Here is a 9,706-nt window from a genome sequence, read left to right as displayed (position 1 = left end):
GGTACAGGGGATGGTTCAAAGCTCCAACAGTGGCAAACGTACAGGGTTCATCCAATGTGTGTAACATAGAAACTTAGAAAATATGTGCAGGAGTAAACCATTCAGCTCTTTGAGCCAGCATGCAATATGTTCATGGCTGATCATCCAAAATCAGAAACCCGTTCCTGCTTTTACCCCATATCTCTTGATTCTGTTAAATCACCCAGAGCAGGTTTTGCTCCATTAAGATGCCACAGAAATACATGTTGTTGTTGACGTATGTGGGAGACCCTTGTGAAAGTGAAGAATAGAGTTTAGCACATCTCACTGTATGGAATCTGTAAATGTAGCAGAACCTCTGAGGGAGAGATTATGTTTCACTTTTTTGAAAATATTATTTCCACAAGTCCCCGTGTGTTGTACCATGCGATATAGACATAATGGCTGCGAAAGGAACGGTGGTCTTTCTCCAAGTCCTTTTAAAATTCATTGGCGAGTCTCTCGTAGTCTTCAGTTTTCTGCTCAAATGTCCTGTCAACAATTAAGAACAATTGCTCCATTAAATGATGGAGCTGGTATCATCGCTCCTTCTGGGCTGGGAACACAGTCGGCCCCAGACACTGAGAAGCAGAGTCTGCTCCCCACTGAGAGACTCGGAATTCAGTCCTGATGCAGGGTTTAGACCAGAACACCAACAAATCATTTCCCTCCTCAGATACACTTCAACCCGCTGAGTTCCTCTGGCACATCTTGTGACGGTCTGAATTATCTTTCCCTCCCTCACTGCTTTCCTTCCTCCACCCTCATCACTCACCCCTCAGATTATTGACCACCATGGTTGCAACACACGGCTTTCCTCCTGTGTGTGACTGCTGACCTCTGTTGGCAGTTACTTGGTGCAGGGCTCAATTCAAAAATCCTTTGTACAAGTCATGGAATATCGAGCATGGAAACCTGCCCCTTGTCCCAACTTGTCCATGCCGACCTAAAGGCCCCATCGAAGCAAACCTTTCAAACAACTGAATGAGAGGGGGAGGGGGCCATGTTTCTGGGGATAGAATCTTGTGAAGCTGATGCTAATTCTGTAGAGACTAGAAGTGGGGAAGGAATGAAGTCAAGGCAGCAAGATGGTCTTTTGGTGGGGAAGGGCAAATGGAAATACGGGGGATGTGGAGGCATCTTTACTGTGGAAAAGGTGTGATGACGCTGCAGAAGGTGCAGAGGTGACTCACCAGGATGTTATCTGGGATGGAGTGATTCAGGTATGTTACCAGATCCCAGATTAGTTTATTGTAAACACAGGACTGTGTTACAGTGGAAGAGTATTTATGGAACAGTAATCACAACTCCACAAGTAGAAACAAGGAACTGCAGATGCTGGCTTACAACTAAAGACATAAAGTGCTGGAGCAACACAGGGGGTCAGGCAGCACCTCAGGAGAACATGGACAGGTGACGTTTCAAGTAGGAACCCTTCTTCAGACTCCAGACATGCTACCTGACCCGCTGAGTTACCCCAGCACCTTGTGTCCATAAGTTTCAAGATGTGTAGGAAGAAATTGCAGATGCTAGTTTACACTGAAGATTGACACAAACTGCGGCAGTAACTCAGTGGGACAGGCAGCATCACTGAAAAGAAGGAATGGGTGATGTTTTGATCGAGAAGGGTCTGAGGAAGGGTCTTGACCTGAAAAATCAACCATTCCTTCTGTCCAGAGATGCTGCCGTCCCACTGAGTTAAGCCATACATACTCTCGTCCGTTGAAGAATATAAAGCACTCAGGAAAGTACACAAATAGGCAATTAGAAAGGCTTAAGATAAAAACATAGAAACATAGAAAATAGGTGCAGGGGTAGGCCATTCGGCCCTTCGAGCCTGAAACACCATTCAATATGATCATGGCTGATCATCCAACTCAGTATCCTGTGCCTGCCTTCTCTCCATACCCCCTGATCCCTTTAGCCACAAGGGCCACATCTAACTCCCTCTTAAATATAGCCAATGAACTGGACTCAAGTACATTCTGTGGCAGAGAATTCCAGAGATTCACCACTCTCTGTGTAAAAATTGTTTTTCTCATCTCAGTCCTAAAATATTTCCCCTTTATCCTTAAACTGTGACCCTTTGTTCTGGACTTCCCCAACATCGGGAACATCTTCCTGCATCTAGCCTGTCCAACCCCTTAAGAATTTTGTAAGTTTTTATAAGATCCCCCTTCAATCTTCTAAATTCTAGCGAGTACAAGCCGAGTCTATCCAGTCTTTCTTCATATGAACGTCCTGACATCCCAGGAATCAGTCTGGTGAACCTTCTCTGTACTCCCTGTATGGCAAGAATGTCCTTCCTCAGATTTGGAGAACAAAACTGTACGCAATACTCCAGGTGTGGTCTCACCAAGACCCTGTACAACTGCAGTAGAACCTCCCTTCTCCTATACTCAAATCCTTTTGCTATGAATGCTAACATACCATTCGCTTTCTTCACTGCCTGCTGCACCTGCATGCCTACTTTCAATGACTGGTGTACCATGACACCCAGGTCTCGTTGCATCTCCCCTTTTCCTAATCGACCACCATTCAGATAATAGTCTACTTTCCTGTTTTTGTATTTCACTGTACCTGGTACACGTGACACCTCGCAGTCTCCTAGCATCCTCCTCACAGCTAACACTGCCCCCCAGCTTCGTGTCATCTGCAAACTTGGAGATGTTGCATTCAATTCCCTCATCCAAACATTAATATAAATTGTAAATAGCTGGGGTCCCAGCACTGAGCCTTGCGGTACCCCACTAGTCACTGCCTGCCATTGTGAAAAGGACCCGTTTACTCCTACTCTTTGCTTCCTGTCTGCCAGCCAGTTCTCTATCCACATCAATACTGAACCCTCAATACCGTGTGCTTTAAGTTTGTATACTAATCTCTTATGTGGGACCTTGTCGAAAGCCTTCTGAAAGTCCAGATACACCACATCCACTGGTTCTCCCTTATCCACTCTACTAGTTACATCCTCGAAAAATTCTATAAGATTCGTCAGACATGATTTACCTTTCATAAATCCATGCTGACTTTGTCCAATGATTTCACCACTTTCCAAATGTGCTGCTATCCCATCTTTAATAACTGACACTAGTAGTTTCCCCACTGCCGGAATTGCGCAAGTGGCGGCGCTGTGAAACGGCTGCGGCTCGCCTGCAGTCTGTCTGTTTTTACATTTTTGTGTTGTTTTTTTTTGTCTTGTTCAGTTAAACTTTTGGTTATTAGGTTGTGTTATGTATGGGGGGGGGGTGAAACAGGGATTTCTGTCTCTCCCTTCGAGGGAATGCGACTTTCTTGTCGTATCCCCCTTCTCTTCCCCCGTCTGAGCTGAGGCCTAATGGCGGAGCTGGCGGCCTCCAATCTGCGACCGACCTCGAGGATCCGGCGGTAGAGCCAGCCAGGACTTACCAACGCGAGGTTGGCCGTCTTCAAGCAGCGGCGGCGTTCGGCAGCGGCACGACTCGGCGCTCCGGTGAGGGCGGACGGCGCGGGGCTGAGACACTCCTGTGAGGGCGGCCCGGCTCCCGGCTGGAAAGCGCTCCCGTGGGGGCGGCCCGGTGCGGGGCTGGAATGGCGCTCCCGTGGGGGCGGCCCGGTGCGGGGCGGAGACGGTGCTCCGGCGGCTGAGGCTGCGTTCTGGCGGCGGCGACCTGAATCCGGGGCTCGGCCGCGGACCAGTGGATGACATCGTCGGGAGCTCGCCGGGTCACAGGTTGATGCCTGTTTTCCGGAGCTCCCGTGGCAACAGCTGCGTCCGCTGGACTGGAGGGCGGCAGCTCCGACCACCCCCGGGCCGCGGAGCTTGAACCGCGGGACTGACTTACCATCGCCCGGTGGGGTATCGCCTCAGCGCAGAGGGAGAAGAGGAGGGAAGAGACAGTAACTCTAAGACTTTTGCCTCCATCACAGTGAGGAGGTGCTTCGTGAACTAAATGTGGTGGATGTTAATTTGTGTTTATTGTGTGTTGTTTATTATTACATGTATGGCTGTAGGTATCGACATTTCGTTCAGACCGAAAGGTCTGAATGACAAATAAAGAATTCAATTCAATTCAATTCAAAACCGAGGTTAGACTATCTGGTCTGTAATTCCCCGTTTTCTCTCTCCCTCCCTTTTTAAAAACGGGGTTACATTAGCTACCCTCCAATCCTCGGGAACTACTCCAGAATCTAACGAATGTTAAAAAATTATCACTAATGCATCCACTATTTCTGGGGCTACTTCCTTAAGTACTCTGGGATGCAGCCTATCTGGCCCTGAGGATTTATCGGCATTTAATCCATTCAATTTACCTAACACCACTTCCCGGCTAACCTGGATTTCACTCAGTTCCTCCATCTCATTTGACCCCTGGTCCCCTGCTATTTTCAGCTGATTTTTTAAGTCTTCCTTAGTGAAGACAGAACCAAAGTAGTTATTCAATTGGTCTGCCATGTCCTTGTTCTCCATGATCAATTCACCTGTTTCTGACTGCAAGGGACCTACATTTGTTTTAACTAATCTTTTTCTCTTCACATATCTATATATGTTCCCTGCCAGTATTCTTTCATAATCTATTTCCCTTTCCTAATTAATCCCTTTGTCGTCCTCTGCTGGACTATGAATTTCTCCCAGTCCTCTGGTTGTCTGCTTTTTCTGGCTAATTTGTATGCTTCATCTTTTGTTTTGATACTATCCTTGATTTCCCTTGTTATGCACGGATGCACTACCTTCCCTGAATTATTCTTTTGCCAAACTGGGATGAACAATTGTTGTAGTTCATCCATGCAGTCTTTAAATGCCTTTCATTGCATATCCACCGTCAACCCTTTAAGAATCAATTGCCAGTCTATCTTCTCATATCCTTAAAGTTACCTTTCTTTAAGTTCAAAACCCTTGTTTCTGAATTAACAATGTCACTCTCCATCCTAATGAAGAACCAAACCATATTATGGTCAATCTTGCCCAAGGGGCCACACACAACAAGACTGCTAACTAACCCTTACTCATTACTCAATACCCAGTCTAGAATAGCCTGCACTCTCGTTGGTTCCGCTACATGTTGGTTTAGAAAATTATCCCACATATATTCCAAGAAATCCTCTTCCTCAGCACCCCTGCCAATTTGATTCACCCAATCTATATGTAGATTGAAGTCACCCATTATAACTGTCATTTAACGGGCCATGAAATGTCATTGGCAAGTTGAATTAAAGAAAATCCCAAGGTTTCGTGTTTGTACATAAAAAGAAGAGGGTAAAAAAACGGATTGTGGTTTTGCTCAAGAATAAAGGAGGGAATATATGCTTGGAGTCAGAGGATGTAGATGAGGTAGTAAAGGATAACTTTGCGTCAATATTCACTCAGGAAAGGAGCATGGAAAACAATGACATATGTACGGGGAATACTAATAAAATGCAATGAATTACAGATATTGGTTTACAAAATGCTGGAGTAACTCAATGGGTCAGGCAGTATCCCTGAAGAACTATGGAGAAGTAATGTACTAACAGTGGTGATTGTGCTTATGTATGGGAATAGTCTTGCTGAGCTGCGTGCAAAAACATGTATTTCACTGTACCTGGTACACGTGACAATAAAGAAACCATTGAACCACTGAGAACATGGATCGCAACACTTCAAGTCAGGACTCTTCTTGAGAAATGGGAGTGCAGTTTGAAACCAAGAAGGAATAGGTGTTGGGGCTCGTGAAGAACATTAAGGTGGATAAATCTCCATGGTCTGTTAGGAGCCAGGTTATTGAGAGAGGCCAGAGAAGAGATAGCAGGAGCCCCGATGAAGATCTTTGTATTCTCTCTAGCCACAGGTAAAGTCCGGGACGACTGGAGAGTAACCAATGTTATTCCTTTGTTTAAGAAGGGAAGTAGAGATAATCTAGGACATTATAGGTTGTTTAGCCTCTCATCATTGGCTGGGAAGCTATTGGAGAGGATTCTTCGGGATAGGATTTACTCTAATTTGGATGGGCTTATTCAGGTCAGTCAGTATGACGTTGTCCATGGCAGATAATGTCTTATGAACTTAGATTGAGAAGGTGATCAATGAGAGTAGAACAGTGGATGTTGCCAACATGGATTTTGCAGGCAACACCAGAACAGATGGAGTTGAAGACAGTGAGAAATATTGTCAAAGTAGACAGTGGGATATGGATCAGTTCCTGAAATGGACACGAGAAATGGCAGATTGAATTTAATTAATTGAACTCAATTGGGCGGCACAGTGGCACAGCGGTAGAGTTGCTGCCTTACACCGCTTACAGCGCCAGAGACCCAGGTTCGATCCCGACTATGGGTGCTGTCTGTACAGAGTTTGTACGTTCACCCTGTGACTACGTGGATTTTTTTCTGAGACCTTCAGTGTCCTCCAACACTCCAAAGATACACAGGTTTGTAGGTTAATTGACTTAATTTAAAAAAAATGTAAACTGTCCCTGGTGTGTCAGATAGTGTTGGTGTGCGGGGATCGCTGGACGGTACGGACTCGGGGGCAGAAGGGCCTGATTCTGCGCTGTACGTCTAAACTAAACTAAACTTTCATCAATCTCCTTGGTCACTTTTCAATAAACGCAATCACATTTGTAAGACCTCCTTCCCCATGTACAAAGCCATGTTGACTATCCCTAATCAGTCCTTGCCTTTGCAAATACTGCGAGATCCTGTCTCTCAGACTGCCCTGCAGTAACATTCTCAGCAGTGATGTCAGGCTCACCAGCGGGAAGTTCCCTGCTTGTCCTCACCTCGCTTGTGAAACAAAGGCACAGCAATGGCCACCTTCCATTCTTCTGCTTCCTCACCCGTGGCTAACAAGGATGCTAAATGATTCTGAAGAAAGGTCTCGAAGAGTCACCTCTTCCTTTTCTCCAGTGGTGCTGACTGAACCACTGAGTTGCTCCAGCATTTTGTGTCTATCTTCAGTGTAAACCAGCATCTGCAGTTCCACCCTACACAAATGTGTCTCAAACCTTAAATGCTAACTGTTTATCTTTCCACAGATGCTGCCTAACATGCTGAGTTTTTCCAACTTTTCTGTTTATTCCAGATTGCCGCCATTTGTAGCTTTTATTAATTTTCATTGAAAACTTGCTTTATTTGGATGTGACGCAGATTCAGGAAAGCACAAACCAAACATCATGCACTATAATAAAGGGATATGGGGAGAAGGCAGGAACGGGGTACAGATTGTGGATGATCAGTCATGATCACATTAAATGGTGGTGCTGGCTCAAAGGGCCGAATGGCCTACTCTTGCACCTATTTACTATGTAATTCCTGAACAACACGAGTCAGTGTTTGCATCAGGAAATGTTCTAATACTAAACGGCAAGTTTGGCAAAGGGATTGTTAACAATGTTAGTTTGCAGGTACCAAACCCTCACCAGAGATCGGGTCAGGTGGAAACGAGTGTCGGTCACATCCAGTCTCCAGCTGAACCAGTCAGTGTGGAGAGTGGTCGTGCCCACAGTAGAGGGAGTGAAGGTTGTGAGTCAGGAGCCAACTCATTCTTGCCACCATTAATGATGGTCACGATCCCTACCCGTGTGGACCAGCCCACGCACCACAGTCCCACCGTGCCTGAGTGTAGTGTTGTCAGGAAGACCATGTGGAGACGTGTCACAAGAACAAACAACTAACTGAAATAACGGAATAAAAATTGAATAAAAATCAACTCACCTGACATAACCTGAACGTTCAGGATGAAAAACAACAGAAACTGACGGTTCTTCTGGATCAGGTGGACTTTCGACTTGACGAGGCAGTGTAATGAAAAATGAAAATTCCTGTTTTATCCTGCCATTTACAAATGGGGCGTAAATTGCCCAACCAGCAGACATGGGAACGATTGTATCTGTGGAGAAGAAACATTCTCAGTTATGGGCAAGAGTCAAGAGTGAAGAATGTTTAATTGTCATCAACTGAAATCAGAACAATGATATTCTTACTTGCATTACAGACCTGTGACGATACTTTTCATAGAAAACACACTAAACATAAATTTTCAATAAATTATAAATACCAATATTATTACAAAAGCTCCAAATACTTTCAGCAACCAAGACAATATGTAGTTCATTGTTTAGTTAGTGTTTGTCGTGTTCAAGAGCACATGCACGCCCATACACACACTCAGACACATGCACAAACTCAAACATACACACACAGTGTCAGTCACAAATGTACAGACACAGAAGTACAGATACGCACACAGACATACACTTAACATCACACACAGACACTTACACATGCAAACACTCACACACAAACTCATGCACGTATTCTCATTCAGATACATGCACACACACACACACACACACACACACACAATTAGAATCACTCTAACGCACACTCGGACACACACACACACCCACCCACACAGGCACACCCGCATAAACATACACACAGACATGTACAAACGCAGACACACATATACAGCAGATTGTGGATTTTAGAACTCCCCCAATGTAACCTCAGCCGGTGTACCTGCACAGCTGAATTCCCTTGTCAGCTCAGCTCGACCTGGGAATGTATGGATGATGAATGAAGTCACAACTGGAGAACTGTGTACAGTTCTGGTCACCTCACCACAGGAAGGGAGTGATAGAATTGAAATTGGGAAGAGCTGAGTTTGCCGCTTTTGCCCAGCATGGACAGGAAGGGCCGACTGGCCTCCTTTTGTCCTGTGTCCTTCAGTCTCTCCATGAAGCACAGAAAACCATCTGGTGACCTAATGTGGATCCTGTCAGCCTGCCTGCACACTAGTTGGAAATAAGATGGGTCAAACACAGAGACATATGCCGTTGTAAGCCTATGTTGTTACATTGAACAAACATCTAACGTACCTGCAGCATTATTGAAATGTGAATAATCAAAAAATCCGTCCAAGGCGATCTTTGTTGCAGTCTTCAAATCCGTTCCATTAACAAACGTATAAACCAACTGCACGTTTGTTAAAGTGATCTCTTCATAATTCTAGGGTGATGAAAAGAAAGTGAGGAGTTAATGGAATAGTGGTGAAGATCAGAGGCAGCATCTGTGCTGGGAGCTGTGATTGGGGAGTTCACAGTCTCCATGCTCTGATTGGACTGAACAACTGAGAGAATGTGTTGAATGTACAGAAACACTGGAATATTTGCATTCCCTATATTCTGTCAACTTTGCTGTAAGGAGCAGAAGGTTCCCCGTCTTTCCACACTGGGTGAAAGGCTCCGCTGGAAAAAAAAAGCATGTGTGGGATGAATGTGAGGAGTCTGAGCCCATTCTCCAGAGGGAGTGGAGTCTGGGCCACAACTGGTTACGATGGGGTCCAACTGGTGAGGAGTGGGGTCCTACTGGTGAGGCAGTGTCTGTTCTGTCACTTCTGGGCTATGGTGATACATTGCACCTGTTCTCCCACTGTCTGTGGTGCACCCAGACCAGGAGGAGTCTGAGTCTGCAGACGCATCTACACTCAACACAACCTGCAGATGGGATACCCTGAGTGTGGTTATTTAACCTCGCAGACCACACTGCCCCACAGGTTGTCCCTGAGGCCTTGACCTCACCATTCCCCACCTCTGTTCCCCCTGTCTCCCTGTGCTGATACAACCCCACTCCCTGCACCATCCTGTATTCTTGAACAAAAATGGTTCCAAATGATCATATTGTTTGTTGAGATATTTTAAATAGTGTCAGACATCACGTTCATCGATCCACG

At 45.5% G+C, this 9,706-nt stretch overlaps 1 long non-coding RNA gene across 1 annotated transcript; it reads right to left on the bottom strand.

The window, feature by feature from the left end:
* Positions 1–462: 462 nt before the first annotated feature.
* LOC116972920 lies at positions 463–7,838 on the bottom strand. The gene is made up of 2 exons (XR_004411949.1): positions 7,687–7,838; positions 463–510 (listed from the first exon to the last, which is right to left on the bottom strand). It is a non-coding gene; the product is annotated as an uncharacterized LOC116972920 (long non-coding RNA).
* Positions 7,839–9,706: the final 1,868 nt, after the last annotated feature.

This window comes from Amblyraja radiata, chromosome 5, assembly GCF_010909765.2.
Source record: "Amblyraja radiata isolate CabotCenter1 chromosome 5, sAmbRad1.1.pri, whole genome shotgun sequence".
NCBI classification, from domain to species: domain Eukaryota; kingdom Metazoa; phylum Chordata; class Chondrichthyes; order Rajiformes; family Rajidae; genus Amblyraja; species Amblyraja radiata.
This window is presented reverse-complemented; position numbering and strand designations above follow the sequence as displayed.